Consider the following 23,386-nt stretch of genomic DNA (forward strand, 5'->3'; position numbering starts at 1 on the left):
AAATAAATAAATAAAATGCTTGGGAATCAATAAAAGAGATGAAAGACCTCTACAATGAAAACTATAGAACATTAAAGAAAGAAATTGAAGACCTTAGAAGTTGGAAAGATCTTTCATGCTCTTGGATAGGCAAAATGAATATTGTCAAAATGGCCATACTACCCAAAATGCTATACAGATTCAATGTGATTCCAATTAAAATCCCATCATCATCCCTTATAGAAATAGAGAAAGCAATCATGAAATTCATTTAGAAAAAGAAGAGAACCAAAATTGCCAAAGCAATCCTCAGCAACAAGAGTGAAGAAGGAGGCATCACAATACCAGTACTTAAAATATACTACAAAGCTCTAGTAATAAAAACAGCATGGCATTGGCACCAAAATAGACATGTAGACCAATGGTAGAGAACAGAAGACACAAAGACAAATTCACATAAATACAGTTATATGAGATAACTGGACAAAGTTATATGAGATACAGGACAAAGGCGCCAAAAACATACATTGGATAAAAGACAGCCTCTTCAACAAATTGTAAGAGAGAACTGGAAATCCAAATGCAGCAAAATGAAAATAAATCTGTCTCACCATGCAGAAAATTCAACTCAAAGTAGATCAAGGACCTAGGAATTATTCCAGAGACCCTGAGCCTAACAGAGAAAAAAGAAGACCCAAATCATCATGTCAGATTAGGCCCTGACTTTTTTTTTTTTTTGAGGGGGGGTGGAGGGAGGGAGGGAGGGGGAGAATTTTTTAATATTTATTTTTCATTTTTCGGCGGATACAACATCTTTGTTTGTATGTGGTGCTGAGGATCGAACCCGGGCCGCATGCACGCCAGGTGAGCACACTACCGCTTGAGCCACATCCCCAGCCCCTAGGCCCTGACTTTCTTAACAAGACTTCTAAAGCACAAGAAATAAAATCAACAATTAATAAATGGGATGGACTCAAACTAAAAAGCTTCTTCTCAGCAAAAGAACCAATCAGTATGATGAAGAAAGAGCCTACATTCTGGGAGCAAATTTTGCCACAGGCATATCAGATAGAGCACTAATCTCCTGGATATATAAAGAACTAAAAAAAAACTAGCATCAAAAAAACAAACAACCCAATCAATAAATGGGGTAAAGAGCTGAACAGATACTTCTCAAAAGAAGATATACTTTTGATCAACAAATATATGAAAAAATGTTCAACATCTGTAGTAATTAGAGAAATGTAGATCAAAAGTACTATAAGATTTCATCTCACGCCAGTCAGAATGGCAGTTATCAAGAATACAGACAACAAATAAGGTTGGCGAGGATGTGGGGGAAAAGGCACACTCATGCATTGCTGGTAGGACTGCAAATGGGTGTAACCACTCTGGAAAGCAGTATGGAGATTCCTAGAAAACTTGGAATGGAATCACCATTTGACCCAGCTATCCCTCTCCTCTTCAGACTATACCCAAAGGACTTAAAAACAGTATACTACAGGGACACAGCCACATCAATGTTTATAGCAGCACAATTCACAATAGCTAAACTGTGGAATCAACCTAGATGCCCTTCAATAGATGAATGGATAAAGAACCTGCGGTATATATACCCAATGGAATATGACTCAGCATTAAAAGAGGATAAAAGCATGGCATTTGCAGGTAAATGGATGGAGTTGGAGAATATCATGGTAAGTGAAGTAAGTCAATCCCAAAACACCAAAGGCCAGATGTTCTCTCTGATAAGTGGGTGCTGATCTGTTATGGCGAAGGGTCATGGGGAAAATGGAGAAATTGTGATTGGGCAAAGAGGAGGGAGAAGAGGGAAGGGGCATGGCAGCAGGAAAGATGGTGCAATGAGATGGACATCATTACCCTAGGTGCATGTATGACTGCACATATGGTGCAACGCTACATCGTGTACAACCAGAGAAATGAAAAGTTGTGCTGCAATTGTGTATGATGAATCAAAATGCATTCTGCTGTCATATATACCTCATTAAAATCAATAAATTTTTTAAAAGGTTTAAAACATCTTATGTCACTACAGCTCTGTCTTATGCAATTATGTTCAACCAGCACCCCTGAACACCTAACACAGTGAACACTGGGGGGATGCAATGGTATGTTAGACAAAAAGTCCACCGGGTTTTTTCATCTTCCTTTCACACAAGTCAAAAAGCCTTTCTCAAAACTCCTTCACTCTTTACACATGCAGGGTCTCTTTATGATGAGTCCCTCCCATTGTACTACTCTCACATGAAAATATTACTAATGAAATGACCACTTACAAAGTCAGTGTCCTCTTAAATACCCTTCCTTCCCACTTAACAGTAACTGCTATCTTTATATTAAATTAAACCAATATGTCAAACCTCTCAATTGGTGGATATTGAGAACATCTGAGCAGAGACCGACAAAGGTAAGACAGGATGAGCCTGTTGCCACAGGTACACACCCTGCAGGAATTTATTACTGTCTGAGGGACAGAACTCAGGATTTTCATCACCTGAGCCCCATTTCCCCAGCCATTCCTACAGTGTTTTATGCTGAGCATTACTGAGCACTGCTGCTGGCCATGCAACAAGCCTTCAAAAATACTGTTTCCCCTGACAAATACACTTTCTCTCTTCCTCTTGTCACCTGGTGATCCTCTATCCCCTGTGTCAATCGTCCGATCCACTCCACACATGATGCTTGCTGCCTTTCACTGTGCACACATTCCTATCTGATTTCTCAGCTGCTATCTTGTGCTAGACACAGTCAACCAAACAAAAATGCTCTTAAGTTTATTTCAGCTATTTGTGATGGACAAAACTAGATGGTAACACTCCAGGCTTCCTCTTTCCCTTTGCCCCCTTTCTCCCTGGAGCCACAAACACACATGCCAACATACATTTAGACAGACAGACACACACACACACACACACACACTATATATATATATATATATATATATATATATATATACAAAAAAAAAAAAATCAGAGGCCTTGGAGACGATTTGCAGCCACAGGTTGTAGTTACATGGCCTCTGAAAAATTTGAGGCGAAAACTGCAGAATATTTACTTGTGGTCTGATATTCAAGAAATTCACCCAAGATACCCTCACATTCAATAGAAAATTAGGCACTGAATAAACAATAAAGGGCATTCTTCGCTTACAGACAGCTTTTGAATCTTTCAGAGCATCTGCCAATATAAACAATTCCAAGATAAACAACCCATTATTTATTAATCAACCACAGTGTAGTTGGCTCTGGACACAGCACAATCGCAGGCATTATGGCTCACACATCTCTCTAAGCAAGGGGCAGTCCACCAAGCCTGCAAGGGCGGGCAGTTTCCAGTAGGGTTGTCTTCAAGTGGCCACCAGTTTTTGGAGTACTGAATGCTGAGTCAGCAGCTGCCATGCTGGGGCATGTCAGATCCTAGGACCCGTACAGAGGGTGACGATTCCACAGCCACCAGGAGCCCCAATGAGTAGTCCACCCTTCTAGTGAAACCACTTGGAAGCCCAGAGAAATGTTTGAGATAAATAAGCTCAAGAGGTTTGAGCTACACAGCGGGGGAAATCAGAAATTGTAAAGAACTACGCTGTTCCCAGTTAAACTATGTGAACACTGATAAGTTTTAAACCTGAGAAAAAAGTATAATCTTCTGAGATTAGATATTACCTTTAAATTCATATTTGATTTATATCTCTTTAAAATAACTGACAACATGGGACACTTAGCTTATGTTGCAATAAGCATCCAGTCTGTGACTTGTGGTTCAAAAATTCTGAAATTGGCTTAACATTAAAGAAAAGAAATACCAGTCTTATTAACTGGGTTCCTACTTTCTTTTTTACTAATGAGGAAGTACTCTGTGGAATAGATAGCCAGAGGCAGACACCCTGCAAAAACCTCTCCAAGCTTAGCAATTTATGTAATCTGTTTTCTCACTTCCATATGGAGAGATTCCTAACAGAAAAATTAGAAACGCTGCATGGTGAAAGGTTCAACATGCTTAACACAGATGGGCTTCCCATAGAGCACTTAGGAAAGAGTTAAAAGATTGTTTTCCACAATCACAGTCGGAACTGTCACATGACTGGCAGGAAGCAATTAAAAAAAAAATCTATGAAGGGATGGTATAGGGACAGGGGTAGGGAAAAAGGGGTACCTCTGTCCAGAAAGTACTCAGTACTCAGCCAGGAGGCTAATACTCTTCCCTTAAATCCTGAGCGGCATAAAAAATGTTCCCACCCCACCAACAGCAACTTCAAGAAGAAGCAAGAAATCCTTACACAGCATGTGTCAGTTAGGAAAGATCAAAGTGTGTGAACACTGGGATCATAAGGGCCGACCAGTCAAGGTGACTATATGGCCTATAAAGCTAGTCACTATGGAATGAGGTAGCCTTCAGAGGAGGGGAAGGGAGGCCTGAGGCTCCCAGAGGCTGAGAATGTGGACATATTGCTCCTAGCAGGTCTGTGGCCCTCCCTCAGGTCTCCTTGGAGGAGGAAGTAGCTGAGAAAATTCCATCTCTGAGAGCAAATGTGCAGCCCAGCAGGTGTGTGAAGTGGAGCTCAGCAAAACAAACACAACTGCATGCACAGATGCTGGAAGGGCACAGGAGACAGCACAATAACACCAAGAGGGAACACATCTGCAGTTTGGGGTCCCAGAGGCACCACCTACTAATGGGATCCATAAAAGGGAAATGTAGAGAGGGAAGACAAGGGAAGGCAGAGGGAGAGGGAAAACGAAAAACAAATCAAGCTAGATCCCAATTCATTGAATAGAGGTATACAATTTATTACTATAAAGATGACTATCAAAGAGTGTCTCTGTCCCTGATTTTACTAAAAGACAATATAGGAGGCTTTAACATTTTAACTGATGGCAAAGGTTAAAAACAAAACCAACCAACCAAACAACAACAACAACAACAAACACTGACCTTAAAAACAAATACATTAATTTTTTAAAGAACATCCTTTGTCCAATTCTCTGCCTAGTATCACATTTAACATGGTGATTTACTCAAATAATTTGAATTTTCCTGACACCACTACTTTCCTTCATCAAATTCTAATTATTCATAAAGATTTTAACAACTTAAAATGTTTACACTAAATCAAACTAAATTTTAATTTAGTTTAAATGGAATAGATTACTAAATTACAAGTGCATTTAAAGTCATTTCTATTTATCATAGTTCTTCTATAAGAATAGCAATATCAAGTTCTTTTTATTTAAGAGACAAGCAAATAAAGGCATAATGGGTATAATAGGAAATAAAAATTAAAAATAAGAGGTTTAATTCTTCCAGTTAAAAGTAAGGAAAAAGATTCCCCCCTCCTTTTCTTTAGAGCATTTACTTTAGGAAGACTATAATTAGGAGTAGCTTTCCTCTCTTTGAAATATAAATATGTATATGTGTGTGTGTGTCCTTTTGAAAACTAAGCAGTCCTTTTGCCAGCTTGATGATGTGGAGTATCTTTATCAAGGCCTGGGAATCCTCTTTGAAATATAAACTTCAAAGACACAAGGACCCATCACTCAGTGACTGTGGGAGGGTAGGAGTCTATTTCTTATTACCTCCTTTCCTCAAGACCAGAAGCTTATTTCCCTCTGGATGAGGCCAGTTGGCCTAAAACAGATGGTCACTCCAACTGGTATAGGACGCTTAGGACGAGCATGTGTGACAAAAGGTGGGGTCAAGTTCTCCTATCTAAGGGCTGTTACTGTTCATGTTTTCAACAGGTATGTAACAGGTTGTACGAGGTTGGCTATACAAAGGGCGAGATTACTTTCTGTCTTTACAATCTCTTAGCAAGTTGCCTAGAAGTCACACCACCTTCTGATGTAATGTTTATTCAATAATATAAATGTTTTCATTCTCTATTACTTTCATGAAGAGGAATTCTAGGATGAGAGAAGATTTTGTTTTTAATTGTAATGCTCAAGCAGGGGAATAATCTAGGATCTTCTTTATTTAGCTATAAGAAGCTTAAAACTTATATTTAAATAAACACATGTATACGGATATGTATGTATACACATACACGTACGTGCATGAGTGATATACCTGAAATTCTTGGATATAAGAATAATTTGACAATACTCATAAACCCCAAAATCTAGATCCTCAAGATGATCCACTTTCCTCAATCTTAACTCCTCACAAAATGACATGCTAAGTCATTCATGCCTAAGATAGGTATAATACCTTCATACATATTAAGAATGAATGTACACAAGAGTAATAAATCAATGTTCAAAAACTATGTTTACTGTAGAACATTTATAATAGTTAAAAAATGAAATCAATCTAAATATTTGAAGACAGATAAGTGTATAAATAAAGTGTGAGGATGTGTGTGTGTTGACAGCTTAATTTTGGAACTTTATCCTCCAGAACTGTGGAAGAATAAAGTTAACGTGGTTATTATTTGGAAAAGAAAAAGAACAAATGTGTACACAAGACTCCTAAAAAGACAGGACAATTTCATAAAGAAAAAATGTGTGGCGCTTGAAGCTCCATCCTGACAGCCTTAACAGTCATGATTCAGTAACCCTAACTGGTAGACCAATGTTTCTCTACAATTAGGGTCTGCAGACCCAGAAGATGAGGGTGAGGAAGAATGGAACTGGAGAACACAATGGTGGTAGTCCAAAGTTTTCTGCATCAATTTTTAATTCAGTGTTTTTATTTGTATAGGAATAAAAATGAGAAACTGAGTCACCTAGATGACTTCACATATCTAACAGTCACACAATGTTAACATCTATATCTGAGTTTGTATTTATAGATACTTATGTTTTATATATATATATATATATATATATATATATACATACATATATATATATATATATACACATATATATATATATATATCAATATGTATTTATAGACAGACATAAATATGTATTGATGTGTATTTATGGATACATTAAGATCCTTAAGAAGTGTCAACGGTATGCCTTAGGGACCCTCCTATGCACAACTCCGTCTGATCTGGTTATCAATCACCTGACTTTTGACCACTGAAAACAACAGCTGCATCCCCAGCTGGACCACAGGAACATGTCACTGGGAGTGAAATTCCTTATGCTTATGGGTCTTTTATCAACCATTAAACAATACATTTTATGAACTAGGATATGTAAAACTTCTCTCTCTCTCTCTCTCTCTCTCTCTCTCTCTCTCTCTCACACACACACACACACACACACACACCAATCACTTTTGGATACAGCAAATTCCTCCCCCTATTCCCAAGAAAAGAAGGACAATAAGGAACCAACCAGATTCCTTATCTGGTCTCTATGTGAAAGTTATCAAGAAAGATCACAGTGCTAAAAGTATGATGTGAAAAATGGCCCACAAACACCATTTTGCATTATCATGTCACAGAAAACAATATTAAAAGATGAGGCCCAAACAGGAAAGTGGCACTGAGAGGCTATGAGAAAGCTGGGATGAGAATTTGGACAGCACTGCTTACACCTGTCAATGAAATCACAGTTGGGGGAAGATGTAATTACCATCCAGCTTGGGACACTTTTGAGGTCAGGCAGATTTACTATATATTATAGATATTAAAATAACTGGGAATCCCTAAGTTCAGGTTCCAGGACTGACATGGGCAAGGCATGAAATCTATGACTGGAGTCATAATCAAGGAAGAAGCCCACCTTGATTTTCAATTTGTGAGAACCAGATATGAATTTGTTTCTGTCCTGTGGACCCAAGAGTCGTGGACTAACCCTGTGCCAAGTAGTATTACTTTAATTATCCTGAGATAATGAGGGAACAACAAAAGATGTTAATGATGCATTTGCACCAAGTGAAGATCAAATGATAATCACTACACACTTCACAAATCCGAGCTACAGTAGTTTACATAGTGGAAAGATGTGGGAAAATTAGTCATTAGAAGTCAACTGTAGAAGTGGTATGCCAAAAAAGACTCACACTGCAAGTGCAATTCACTTTAGCTAACTGTAAGATTACTTTTACTTTTTAAATTTGCTCCCTATGACAGTTTACACATTTATGAAAATAATTTAGAATCACTCAAGAGGGATATATTTACTTCATTGGGGAGCATATGCATCACTCTGTCCAAAGTCTAACTGTTCTTGCTTTTGCTAAGCTATTCACTATTAAGGACTGGTAAATAAGTCACAGATATATACTACCAGCTTTTCTTAGGTCAAATTACACTTTTTGATGGGCCTCTTGCATCTGTGAACATGTGTGAGCAGAGGACTGGCTGCCTATGTTCACAATTTCCTCAGAAGAGTGTGTGTGTAGAGAACAGCCTTGGGAGATAGAGATACTGTGTTCCACTGGAGCAGAGGAAGGTTTGTTTACTGTCCAGTATAATAAATGTAATGCATCCTTCAGAACAAAGGTCAGGCTGACTTACTGTGCATTATATACAAAGAAAATGAGGAACTCCCTAGTTCAGGACTCCTCAACTATAATACAACCTAATGCTGGTGTAGCCGTCACATGGTTCTCTCATGTCATCATCAGAGAACTGAGGCTTGTTACAACTCCACAAATGCTGACTCTGGAGACTATAATGACTGTACTGAAGTACTTCTTGCATATGAACTAGGAATCTTCTATCTTTTACCAGCACCCATGATTCTAACAGGTTCCCAACTGTTCTGTGTCACTTTTAATTAATTCCCAAATGTCTGGTAACTAAGCACACTTCTAGCCATTGTCTTTAAAACTGTACTACTTTGAAATTTCAAATCCTTTTTTTCTTTCTCCAAATGGCATCTAAAGCAGGTTAATCTAACAAATCCAATGAAACAGATATAATAGGGATTCTTATAAAAGCATGGTAGCAGTATCACAGCATCTGTAATTTGTTAGAACAAGCCAAAACTTACTTAGAAACTCTGGAAATAGGGTCTAGAAATCTGTAACTTAAAATCCCTCCAAATGATTTTGAGGCAAGAAAAATATTGAGGACCACATCCTATTTTTATTAGTGACCAAAATATATTCATTAAGTTGCTGACTAGATATTAAAAACCAAAACATTATTTTATTAAAAAATTAGATTTTTTTCTTCCTTCACCCCCAAATATACAACTAACAAGTAGCATTATTTTACTTTTTTTGCACACTGCTTAATAAAAGACATCTGGATTCTCATATCTAATTCTGCACTTCATATGTCATAGTACATTACTTTGGCTGAAGTATACCAAGAAAATTCATTTCCACACAATTATATAATAGATAAAGTACAAGTATTTTAACAGCATTTATAGATAACCATGAATAGTCTTTGATTCTATACGGAAATGTGAAAAAGGGGGTACCATCCTAAAGTGTTGCTATGTGAAATCTGAACCATTTCTATAAACTTTTCATACTTCGGTACATTAAATCCACTGGTCTATCTTATACTGAAATAGACATTTTGTTAATGTCTGTTTTAGAAATTGATTCACTGAGTTATGCAGAGCTAAATATTGACACAGCCCATGATATTACTATACACACACACATATATGTATATTTAAGTTGTCTTTTTAATGTTACCCAAAATCTCATCAGAAAAGGCTTAAAATCTTGGGAAGACTTCAAGATTCCAGTGGCAGAGAGGTTTCGTGTGTGTGTGTGTGTGTGTGTGTGTGTGTGTGTTTAATTTTTTTCCCTTTTTTTCTTGAAAGCTTATTTCACTACTGACACATTTACTGTTAGCTGTTTTCTTCAGAGTGAAAGGCTAATGCTGCCAAAACCCCAAGTCAGACTAACCACAGCTTGCCATCCTTTCAAGTAAAATCAGTTTCCTAATAAAAGGACAATTACCAGTTCACAACTCATCATACAACCTCTCTCCTCAGGAAAACTACCATGCTTTGGTATTTAGCAGGAGTACTTCAGGTGCACTTCCTATTTGATCATGCAGAATACTAAAGAGATGTGTGCTTAATTTTTCCTGCCTCTGCTATTTTTCTTTAAACCACAGGTACGAAGTAGTGAAAAAAATTACAGTAATAGTAGTACAATTTGATGTTTCTGTCTTTATTCCTGCTAATGTGCCAGCATCCTGACCCATTAGTACTTTGGTACCACTGGTACAGTAACATCACAATAGAAAAAGGCAATCCATCAACATCCTACTATTATTAAGAAAATGGTACCCTAGACTGCCCCTAGGGTCTGTAGGTCATTCCAAACACTGATGATTTAATGTCCTTCTCACCCACCTGAACATAAACTAGGTGAGGAGTAAGGTCCCTTGGTTTTCATAGCCATGGTATTCCCAGGGAATACACCTATTGTCTACTATACTTGGCACATTGCAGGAGCTCAACAGACTGGCGGGGGTGGGGGGGGGGGAGGAAGGTATTCCATGGTATTCCACAAAGCATAAGAAAATGTTAAGTGAATATTTACATGAACTATGGGAGGAGATCCAGAATTTTGGCAAAAGACAGATGAAACAATGAAAGAGTGGTGGAAACTTATGACTGTCCACTAAAACTTTCTCTTCTTTCACTTACTGAATGGAAGAGTAGTGGCTGGAGCAGGAATGTAGCTCCATGGTAAGCACTTTCCTAACATGTGTGAGGCCTGGGTTCCAGTGATGCCCAGCACAAAACAAAAAGGACAACAAAAAGACAGTGGCTGGGAGCATGTCTGTCCCTCTAGAGACAGCAACAAGTCTCACCCTCCCCTGATGCTGGGTGGAGCCACATCCCCACATTTCTCACCAAAGTCACATGATGTGTGTGTGTGTGTGTGTGTATAAAAGAAAAGGGCAGCCATGGACCCTCTCTCTCCTGCCCCTTCAGGTGAGAATGGGTATCACTATGGATTTGTTGTGAACATGTGGATTAGGACGATGCCCAGGAGATAGCTGAGCAAGAAGACAGGAACTTGGGTCTCTAGACCATAGAGGCAGAATACCCCTGCATTACTTAACATTAGCTATCTTACATGGAAGAAATAAACATTTGTTTTCTTTAGGTCTCGATCAAGTTAAGTTTCTTTGGTACAGAGCCTGGTTTTTTGCTGACAATATTTTTAAAAGGTGACTGACTTTAAATATATGAACACACACACACACACACACAATTCTAAAACCTACATATGTTTAAAAAACACCATGAATAAAGTAAAAAGGCAAAACTACAGGCTAGTTTTAAAGTACAAGTATTTTAACAGCATTTATAGATAACAGGCTAGGGAAAATATTCACGATTAATGAGTATCAAAGCACAGATTTCTTTAATACAATGAGAACTATCATTAATTCACAAGAAAAAAATGATCATATTCATGAATATGGGGGTTGACTAAAAAAAATCCTGGGGTGCTGTAGGTATCACTTGTTTCCCAGGAACACTCCAGGGCTCCAGATAAGTTTAATCACTAGCAAATATTTATTCAATATTGACTGTGTGCCAGGCACTATTCTAGGCACCTGAGACATTCTGAAAGAAGAGCAAAAAGCCCACAAAAACAACCAATAGAGGCAGAAAAAAAAAGAAAGCACAGAATTTTAAAATTATCTATAAATATACATATATTCATGCACAAGAAAAGTGCATGGGAAGAAATACACTGAAGAGATGTTTATAACTGAGTAATGCAATTTTATTCCTCAAACATTTCTGCAATTTCCAAATTTTTACATTGTACATAATAAGACTGAATCAAAATTATGTAATTTATTTAGAAAAATTCAGTCACATCTCTCCCATGATTAAAGCTGAATAAAATCATCTTCTTTAAACTCATTTGCATCTACCCACCTTCCCATCGCATCACTCATGCACATAAATCTCACACTCTAGTCATAGCAATTTACTTTTACTCTCAAGTTTCAGGATCAGCCCTGCCTCCCTTCCTCCCCTGCACTTTCTCCCAAATTGAGCCACTTATAAACTTGGGTCCTAAAAGGGGACCATACTGTGTTTAAGCAAGGGTACCTCTGGGGGTCCAATTTTCCCAACCAAGTCACCTCCAGTTTTCAGAGACTACAGTAACTGAGTTGACACCAGGTTGTTACATGGCCCAGTATGGCAGGAGGAGTGACAACCAACAACCACCAAGACTACAGCCCTACACAAACTTACATGAGATCTGAGGCTGTCACTTAGAGGGCACTTGGGCAAGCAGGCTCAAATCACAAGCTGCAGCATGGTGATTTTGGATTTTGGCTGTGATGCCAGGGGCATCGAGGAGAGAGCCCTCACCTTCTAGACCAGAGGAAGCAGAGCACATCACATCCAAGGGACCAGACTGTCCTTGACAGAAAGGGCTCACGGAAACCACACTTTCCTCCTCTCCTGCCTGTCCTTTGTCCCCCTATACTGATCAGGAAGAACAGCAGATGGGGAGCATGGCAAGGGACAAAGCATTTTAATCTAAACATTACATTAGTGGACTGTTTACACTATCAGACCTAAGCTTTAAACATTTTGAATTTTTTAAAACATTTTGTAGTTTTTCCCTACTGATTGCAGGAGACAGCCTGATTTTAGGCTAAATTAAAATAATTTTACCCCTTTATACCCAAGCAACAGTGTGAGTCCACTCTTGAAAGCCTCCTTATTAATACCTAACTAACTGGTTTTAAAACATTTAGAAAAAGGTATAAATACTGTGCTTTTGCTTTGCCATCTTCATGACATGACTTCCATCTCAGATGCACATTTAGGATCCCACCGGCACATGTGTCTTGCAGTCAGTGGGAGGGAAAGAACAAGCAAGGGAATTGAAGGGATGCCCTTTCCTCCTAAGACAAGACCTAAAAGTTCCCACTGCTTCTACTCATGCCCCCATGGCCAGAACCTAGTCTTTTCATCTCAACAGGTTACATGTAAGGCTGGGAAGGAGCGTCAGTAGCTATGTGGGGATGTGCCCACAAAATAGATAATGAAGGACAATATATACTGGGGGATAACCAGAAGTCTCTGCTGTACTCCATAAGCTTATTATTAAATTTCCTTTCCTACTGTCCTACTTTAATCTTTAAAAATTAAATACTATGCAATTTGATACATGTAAATGAAAGAGCTGGAGATCTGAGGGCTTTTAAAACTTGTTTTGGTTTCCCTCTGCCTTTGAAAAAGAACAAATTAGACAAGTTGTTTAAAAACAAAATTATTGAATTAAGGTGAAGAAAAATGGTATGCAGGGAGTTAAAAGAAATTTAAATTTTAGAATGTTTGGATTGCTTTGCAAATATCTTATATTTTCACTCACTTGAAAGAAACATTAACTGGAAATAAGGAGTCCATTTTGGATATGCAAACAGTCATTAGTGAATAATACTAAAAAAAAAAAAAAAAGCCATGATCCTACATCAAAAGATTACTAGACAAACATATATGGATGGGGCTGAGGTTGTGACTCAGTGGTAGAGTGCTCGCCAAGCATGTGTGAGGCACTGGTTCGATCTCCAGCACCACATAAAAAATAAATAAATGAAACAAAATTAAAGAGTATTTTTAAAAAAGTATATGGACATATTTTCAACTAAAATAAAATCCCAAGTTATATTTACAATTTTTTTTTTTTTTAGAATTTCCCCCTATGACAGGTTGTTGTTGACAGATGAGTTCTGATCCCATCTTCATACAGCAAACTTCTCCCAGCCTCAGTCCAAAACTTAACCTCCATTTCCTCTCAGAAGTGTTTTTCTAAAATGTTTAAATCTCTATCAATTCTATTACCACAAACTTCTTTGCAAGGCATCTAAGCATGCTAGGACTTGGATCCAACTGTTTTCAGCCTCACCTCTTTTTACATCCTCCAACCCAACTGTCCAGTCAACTGATTCTTTCAAATGATTCATCTACTCCACAGTCAGAACGTTAGCAACTTGGGTCAAGGAATGTGTTAAGAAAATATATTGAATAGAATATAGATCCCCTAACTCTCTGAAGTTCAATGCAGACTACAAGGAGAGAGACATGCAAATGAATCATCACAATATCTAATGCCTCATTCAAAATATTAGCCTAAATAGCTACTAAATGAAAGGCACAACATTAGATACTGAGGACAGAGTTAGTGGGAACAAGAGCTGTGGTCCCTGCTCTCAGTGGGGGAGGAACAGGTGGCAGGAAACCCTTCAGATTGTGTGGTAAGGAAAGGAAGTGCTCAATTCATGTGCATGGTTTAGTTAATATATCAACACTAGTTATTAATATATTTCAACAACAAATTAATATACGTAGTAACTCACCGTGAGGACTAAATTAATGAAAAACAAGAAAATGACAGTAAAGAATTACAAAATTTGATACAAATAAAACATGTGCAAGCACGTAAAATACCAAAGTATAAGAACTATGGCCCTACAATACTTTTCTTTGGTCCACTAATATTTTACACCATTTAAAAAACCATCCTTGTAGGAAGGACACTGATAAGTAAGTTTACATCAAGGAGATGATGTAGAAAGCTATAAACCATTTCATTTGAAAAATAGATGAAGGAGGGAGGGAGGAATACTTAGGGGGAAAGATGACTAGGAGGAAATAAGATGTGTGATAAATAGTTAGCGAGCCCTCATGCAGAAAGGGAAGTTGTATCATGTGACACTCAGGAGATTAAAATTAAGATCAATAACAGCAGTTATACAGAGGTAAATCTGGCTTTGGAAAAGAAACAACCTATTAATCTTATGCCAGAATCTATAGAACTACATCATCTGTCAATAGAACTGCCACCCCCACCCAGTCCATTATTGTAGAGAGTATATGCATAGTGTCTGTAGTTGTCATTTTACATTAAGATGTAAGTTTAAAAGAAAAGGGAAGCAAAATGCTGCTAGATTACACTGCTGCAAATCATTAACACTGTCTAACCTGTAGTTATTTTAAAATGTAAGATTCAGAGATCAATGAGACTATTGGGTTCATATTCTGGCCATAGTCAGTTCTGCAGAGGGTCAAAGTCCAAATGAAGATCAATAAAAGACAAGCCTTTCTCATCAGCTGTCTCCACCCAAGGAGCATGAGACTAACAATGACAGATGATGGTGTATCTTTAACTAGCCTATTCTCCCTTTCAGGTAATAAACACAGAGATCTAAAGCTTATAAAGAAGAATATAAGCAAAAAGCCAAAATAACCAATCAATTCATAAGTTTTCACAACAAGGAAATGGGAGTTCTTTTTTTAATACAATGAGGATAAATATTGCATCAAATCCCTCCAGACCGGCTAAGAAACAATGATTTTTTTTTTTTTTAAGTGGCAGGTATTGGCCACTGCTCAGAAAAGGTTTATGTAGATAAAGAGACTTCACACCATAAATTATTTAACTACTTTAGTCTGATTAACTATAGGAGAAGAAATCATTTGATCCTAATTTGAGAAAATTTTAATTTCTAGTTGTACAAGTTTCTCTAGCACTATAAAACCAGAAGCAACAAACCTTTTAACTATCAAATAGATTTTCTTTTTCAAAATGTCTTTACTAAAGCCAGAATGAACTTGAGATGATTACAGTAATATTAAATGTGAAAAATTTATATCTCAGAAATAACAAAATACCATGTCCCCTTGATCCATCCTAAAATCTAAATGAGAGGTTAGAGCTTCCATTAAGGATTTAGTATGCTTAAGTTTTAAGAGATAATAAAAGTTAATAAACCCGATATTTTACTCAGCATTTTCGCTGCCATGACCAAAAAGAGCTTATGAGAACAATTAAAAGGAGGATAAGTTTATTTAGAGCTCACAGTTTCAGATGTCTCAGTCCATGAACCACTGGCTTCATTCCTCAGGGCTCAGGGTGAGCAGAATGTCATGGTGGAGAGTGTGTGGAGGAAGCAGATCAAGACATCACAGCAGGAAGCAGAGAGAGAAAGACCCCCTTCACCACCCATAAAATATAAACCCCACAGGCTCTCATAACCCAATTATTTCACCTATAAGCCTTTGTGCATCATCTCAAACATAAGCTTTTGGGGTACACCAAACATCCAAACCATAACAGCTAAAAAGATACTTAACGCCATTAGAGAAATGAACACCAACACCACAATAAAGATGCTACTTCACAGTAGAATGAATTGGACCTAACTTTCCTATGTTCATATATGACCAGCATCACTCCACAGATGTATATATGTCAAAATGCACTCTACTGTCATGTATATCTAAAAAAGAAAAAAAAAAACAGATACTACTTCATACCAGCTAGGATGGCGAATTCATAATCAAGTGTTGGAGTCCTCACATACTGACCTCAAGCATGTGAAACAGTAGTTACTGTGGAAAACATTCTGGCAGTTCTTCAGAAAGTTAAACACAGCATTACCATTTGAACCAACATTGTCAATCCTACTTTATACCCAAGAGAAATGAAACAGAAGCCCATCTAAAAAGTTGTGCATGAATGTCCACAGCAGCATTACTCACATAGCCCAAAGATGGAAAACTCCAGATGTCCACCAACTGATGAATAACAATGTGGCCTATCCACACAATGGAATCTTTATTATGGAATTATTTTATTCCACATAAAAGAAAAATGTACATACTGACCCATGCAGAACACTGATGGACCTTACAAACATTATGCTAAGTGACATAGTTAAACACAAAGATTACATATTACTATATATGATTTTATTTAAACAAAGTGTTCAGAAATGTCAAATCCATAGAAAAACAAAGTAGATTAGTGGTTCCTCAGTGGTGTGTGTGTGTGTGTGGGGGGGGGGATGGAGCCTAAGAAGAAATCAGAGGTGACTCCTGGAGGGCATAGGGTTTCTTTGCAGGGTAATGAAAATATTCTAAAATTGGTCATGGCAATGGCTGCATGACACTGTGAATATACTCAAAAAAAAAAAAAAAAAAAACAACTGCATACTTTAGGGCAATTACATGGTTGGTGAATTATATTTCAAAGTAGCTATCTATAAAAGTTAATAAATGCTAGGTGAAATAAAACAATTCCAAAAAAACAAAGGCTGAATATTCTGACTCATAATGGGGCAGGGAGGGAATAGAAGTTCACTGGATTAGACAAAGGGGAATGAAGGGAAGTGAGAGGGATTGGGAATAGAAAAGACAGTAGAATGAATCAGACCTAACTTTCCTATATTCACAACCAGTATTAACTCCACATCATGCACAACCAACCACAATAATGGGAAGTTATACCCCAAGTATGTATAAAATGTCAAAATACACTCTATGGTCATGTATAACTAAAAAGAACAAATAAAAATATAAAATGTTAATAAATTTTTAGTAATCAATAATTATCAAAATAGTCTATGAATGATATTTAAAATCTTAGTAATAGTTATTTCACTGTTAGTCTTTCCGACAAAATCATCTTGAAACATGACCACGCTTGTTTCCTTGCTCAGGTAAGCTAGACTGAGCTTACCTCTCCTTCTACTGAGTGGCACTTGTGACCAAATAGTATGCTGAAAAAGTATTCATATAAAGTAGGAGTCTAAAGATTTTATACTAGCAGATGAGTGGTGTTTGATGTGAGAGAATAATGTACTTCTATTACTTCAGTATGACACTACATTAGTAAAATATTTCCTTGGGACGATGTTTTGGCCTGAAGTATCCAGACTTGCCAAAGTTCAAAGGTTTTAGGCCATGAAGCAGTCATGACAGAACTTTATTAGAGAGAGCCAGGAGAGCTGCTGTGAGGCAGTGGATGAAAAGCCACCCCAAAACCTTGCTTAAGAGGTAGGATTTCCTTATAATTGTCATGGTTCTTGCTCTCTAATTTGAAATCCACAGTATTTTAAAAGGGAAAAAAATCATAAATCATTTTATTGTAAAAGAATGATAAAAACAGAATCAAATCAATAAAGGACAAATGTACAAAAAGAGGGTGGTGAGAAAAATGTTTGCATGTAAAATTGGAAAATGAAACCAAAAAGCAATAAAGACAGAACAAGCTACAGTAAATGGAAAAACGAAGCGGAAGAATGGGCAACAGAGGAAACATATGAGATACGAGGCCCATAAACATAGAGACAGATGATGTCATTTATGGTCAAAAAAATCCATAGTAAAATATCTTTGGTCAAACTAGTATGCTAAACTATTGGCAATGGTGTGGAAGCAGGAGCAGCTCACACAAAGTTACTGGGAGCAGAGCTGCTGCAGTCTTTCACAGGCAACTGACAATACACTTCCAAGCCTTAAAAAAATATTCCAAATCCAAATGGTTCGGTCCCTTTTAGCAATTGGTCCTAAAAGCATTTAACAATATGAAGAGAAACTAAGTTACCAAGAATAGGAGAGTCATTAAAGAAATTATCATATGGCCATATACTCGCAGTGTATTTTTATAAAGCATTAAAAATGTGACAATTCTGCATGAGTCAACACAGAAAAATGTACAGGACACAAGCTATAAAAGTATGTGAATAGATTAAATGTATGTGTATAAATATATACATATACAATCATCAGTTTCTGAAAGGCTATATACCAACTAGTCATCCCCTGAGGCTTGGGATAGTGTTTTTCATTTTCTAATTTATATACCTTCTCTCATAAGTTCTTTTTATAATTACCAGATATCACTTTATAATAAAAGCAGTGATCTTACAATGGAAGAACAGCATTCAAAGTCAGTAATATATCTAGTGGGCTAGTGAAGAGAATTAGGAAATGTGGTGTTTAAAAATGAAGAAGACTGAAAAAGGTTTGTTAAAAGAACTAGAGTGTTTTTACAAATAAAATGTGCCCATATTTGACAATAAAAAATGAAGCATAATGCAAATTAAAAAACAAGTAGAAAAATAGATAAAGTAGGAAAATTTACATATGACAAAGGGTTTAAGACATTAAAATGGTAAGATATTAAGCCTGTAAATGTCAACTTTCAAAATAAAAAGTTAAAAATCCAGTAAGTTAGACAACCACACATAAAAATTAGAAAGCTGAACCTTTACCTTATACTGTATGCAAAAAGTTACTTAAAATGGACCAGAGATCTAAACATAGGCAATAAAATTTACAAAACAGAGAAAATATAGGAGAAAATGTACACAACATTGGGTTTGACAGCTATTTCTTGGATATGATGTCAAAAGCACAAGCAATAAAATAAATTATAGTATACTGGATATCAAAATAAAAAACCTGAATATTAAAAGAAAATGAAAAGGTAACCTGAAGAGTGGAAGAAGGTATTTGCAAATCTTTAATGTGATGAGTGATTAACTTCAAGAAAACATATAGAACTCCTGTAGAGCAACAATAAAGCAACAAAGAACCTAATTTAAAAATATACAAGGGACTTGAATATACATGTCTCCAAAGAAGATATATAAACAGCAATAAAGCACATGAAAAGATACTCCACATCAGTAATCATTAGAAAAATGCAAATCAGAATCACTATTTGACATTACCTCCCATATATTAGGGTGGTTGCTATTAAAAGAAAAAAAAATATGTTGGTAAACAAGGATGTAGAGAAAATAGAAACCATGTACACAGTAAGTGGAAATGTAAAATGGTATAGATGCTATGGAAAACAGTGTGGCAGTTTAAATAATAAATATAATTAATTAATAAAAATATAACTTTTATTCTAAAAAATAGAATTAGCAAATGATCCTGCAATTCTATTTCTGGCTATATACCCAAAAGAATTAAAAAGCAAGATCTCAGAGACAACTGCACATCCATATTCACTGCAGCACATTCACAATAGCTCCAAATTGGAATCTACCCAAATGTACATTGATGGATGGATGGATAAACAAATGTGGTGTTGTATATAAATAATGGAATTTGGGGGGCCTTCAAAAGCAAGGAAACTCTGATACATGCAACAAAATGGACACACTTTGCTGACCCTAAGTGAAATAAGCTACACACAAAAGGACAAGTGTTTTTGTATGATTTCAATAGTTATAAGTCATTCAGAACAGTTAAATTCATAGAAACACAATGTAGAATGTCCACTATCAGAAAGAGGCAATGGGGAATTATCATTTAATAGGTACAGAGTTTCAGTTGGGGATGATATAAAAGTTCTGGAGATAGATAATGTTGCTGGCTGAACAACAACGTAACCATAGTTAATTCCCCTGACAGTACACTTGAAAAGTTAAAATGGTAAATTTCATGTCATGAATATTTTGATACATGCACACAAAAGTGAATGTGGTTTTCCAGGTGTGGCCTCTGTATATATAGTCTTTTTTTCCTAAAAAATTTAATGGTAATCTTAAAAAAAAATCTAATAAATCATTGAAAAGAGGGACAAATACATGACTGGAGATTTTTGTTATTATTGTTGTTCTTTTTAGTTAAACAAGAGAGTAGTAGATATTTCAACATATCATACAAACATGGAGTATAACTTCCTATTCTTGTAGTTGTTCACGATATGGAGTTAGACTGGTCGTATATTCATATATGAAAACAGAAAAGTTATGTCCAATTCATTCTATTATCTTTCTCATTCCCATCCTCCTCCTTTCTCCCAATTTCCCCCCATCCAAACTGGTGAACCTCCACTCCCTCCCTATTCTTTCCCACTGTGAGTCAACATGCGCATATCAGAGAACATTTGGCCTTTGACTTTGTGGGATTGGCTTATTTTACTGAGCATGATATCTTCAGTTTCATCAATTTACTGGTAAATGCAATAATTTCATTCATCTTTATGGCTAAGTAGTATTGCATTGTATATATGTACCACATTTTCTTTATCCATTCATCTACTGAAGGGCATCTAGGTTGGTTTCATAGCTTAGCTATTGTTAATTGAACTGCTATAAACACTGATGTTGCCACTCATTATAGTATGCTGATTTTAAGTCCTCTGGGTATAGACCAAGGAGTGGGACAGCTGGTTCAAATGGTGGTTCCATTCCAAGTTTTCTGAGGAATCTCCATAGTGCTTTCTAGAGTGACTGCACACAATCTGCAGTCCCACCAGCAATGTATGGGTTTACCTTTTTCTCCATATCCCTGCCAACATTCATTGTTACTTGTATTCTTGATAATTGCCATTATGACTGGAGTGAAATAAAATATCAGTGTAGGTTGATTTGAGTTTCTCCAGTTGCTAGTGATGTTGAACTTTTTTTCGTGTATTTGTTGGCCATTCATATTTCTTTTTCTATGAAGTGTTCAGTTCCTTTGCTGCCCACTTACTGATTAAGTTATTTGGGGTTTTTTGTTTGTCTGTTTGTTTGTTTGGTGTTAAGCTGTTTGAGTTCTTTATATACCCTGGAGATTAATGCTCTAATGTAGGTGAATGTAGTAAAGATTTTCTCCCATTCTGTAGGCTCTCACTTCACATTCTTGATTGTTTCCTTTGCTGAGAAGAAGCTGTTTAGTTTGATACAATCTCATTTACTCATTCTTAATTTTACTTCTTGAGCCTTAGTAGTCTTCTTGAGGAAATCAGTTCCTAAGCCAACATGATGGATATTGGGCCTACTTTTTTCTTCTGTTAGGCTCAGGGTCTCTGGTCTAATGCCTAGGTCCTTGATCCACTTTGAATTGAGTTATGGGTAGGGTGAGAGATAGGGGTCTAATTTCATTTTGTTACATATGGATTTCAAGTTTTCCCACACTATTTGTTGAAGAGGCTATCTTTTCTCTAATACAGTATGAGATAACTGTATTTATATGGGTTTGTCTCTGTGTCTTCTATTCCATACCCCTCCCTGGTCTTCATGTCGCTTTTGGTGCCAATACCATGCCATTTTTGTTACTACAGTTCTGCAGTAATGATTTAAGTTCTGGTATTGTGATGCCTCTGCTTCACTTTTCTTGTTGAGGATTACTTTAGCTATTCTGGGCCTCTATTTTTCCAAATACATTTGATGACTGCTTTTTTCTATTTCTACAATGAATATCATTGGAACCTTAACAGAAATTACATTAAGTCTTATAGTGCTTTGGGTAGTTAGGCCATTTTGACAATATTAATTCTTCCTATCCAAAAACATGGGAGATCTTTCCATCTTCTAAGGTCTTCTTCAATTTCTTCAGTTCTCAAGTATTCCATAGTTTTCCTTGTAGTATTCTGTAGTTTTCATTGTAGAAGTCTTTCACCTCTGTTGCTAGACTGATTGCCAAATATTTTATTTTCTGCAAGGCTACTGTGAACAGGATAGTTTTTCTAATTTCTCTTTCAGTTGATTCATTAATTAATGTATAGGAATGTAACTGATTTATGGATAATTTTATATCCTGCTACTTTGCTGAATTCATTTATGAGTTCTAGAAGTGTTTTGGTGGAGGTTTTGGGGTCTTCTAAATATAGAATCATGTTGCATGACTGGAGATTTCTAAACCACCTTTCAAATATACAGGTTCATGTTAATTTTCTGGTGTGAGATAGCTTCAAGTTGCTGTTTGGAGCTCTAATAGAGTCAGCATAGGGCAGTGAATGTAGTGGAAATCTGCAAGGGAATCTTTGGTGACTGGAGTCGCTAGGTAAACTATGACAAGATATGAAACAATCCTACCAATGAAGTACTGCCCTTAGGTTGTACAATTTTCCTATGACTCTCTGGATATCCTGTTGGTAAAAAGAAAATTTTCATAATATCTAACTCCACTTTGCATATGAACACAAAGGCCATTTTTGCATAGCTTTAATATACACCAATGAAACTACTGCATAAATGGAGATAAGACAGCAGTACCCTTATCTTCTGGAATTTCTGGAAAAGCTGAGCACCATGTTTTCAAATCATATTCTCAGTGGCAAACCTATTGAAGCTTGCATGTGAACAAACTACAAATGATTCTAAGTATGAAAACAAGTGTCTGACTTTTAAACAAAATAGTTGTGGCTGAAAAACCCTTACATGCTGAAAAAATATAAATTGCAGTCAGGATATGTCATACCAATTGTCTTTTATAAATAAACATTAAGATAGATTATTGCCAGATGTGTTGGCTCATGCCTGTAATACCAGCGGCTTGGGAGACTAAGGCAGGGGGATCACAAGTTCAAAGTCAACCTCAGCAACTTCGCAAGCCCTAAGCAACTTAGTGAGACCCTATCTCTAAATAAAACATATTTTTTAAAGTGGGAGGGCAGGGGCTGGGGATGCAACTCAGTGGTTAAGCACCCCTGGGTTTAATCCCCAGTACCAAAAGAAAAAAAAAAAGGATAAAGAGAAGTTTTTGTCTACAAATTCTGTTTCAAAATAATATAGGAGGTATTAAAATTATTTGTTACAAAAGGGAACACTGGATCTGATGAGGATGGGAAGGAACCACTGTCTGCAAATCTTTTCTTTAGCCAGCCATCTGACTCCATCTTCACTTTACCAGCAACTAAGTACAGAAAAGTGAGTTATGAAATCCATATGCCTCCTGTTATACATTATAATACACTGTAAATGCCTGTTTTCCACAGAATGCTAAGCACTACAAGAAAA

The 23,386-nt window shown here is 36.6% G+C and overlaps 1 protein-coding gene across 2 annotated transcripts in view; it reads right to left on the minus strand.

Annotated features, from left to right (window-relative positions):
• GNAI1 (G protein subunit alpha i1) overlaps nt 1–23,386 on the minus strand; it is an 83,563-nt gene that overhangs the window by 32,159 nt on the left and 28,018 nt on the right. The window lies entirely within an intron of this gene.

This window comes from Spermophilus citellus (genome assembly GCF_964194105.1).
Source record: "Spermophilus citellus genome assembly, chromosome: 3".
In the NCBI taxonomy this organism is placed as follows: Eukaryota; Metazoa; Chordata; class Mammalia; order Rodentia; family Sciuridae; genus Spermophilus; species Spermophilus citellus.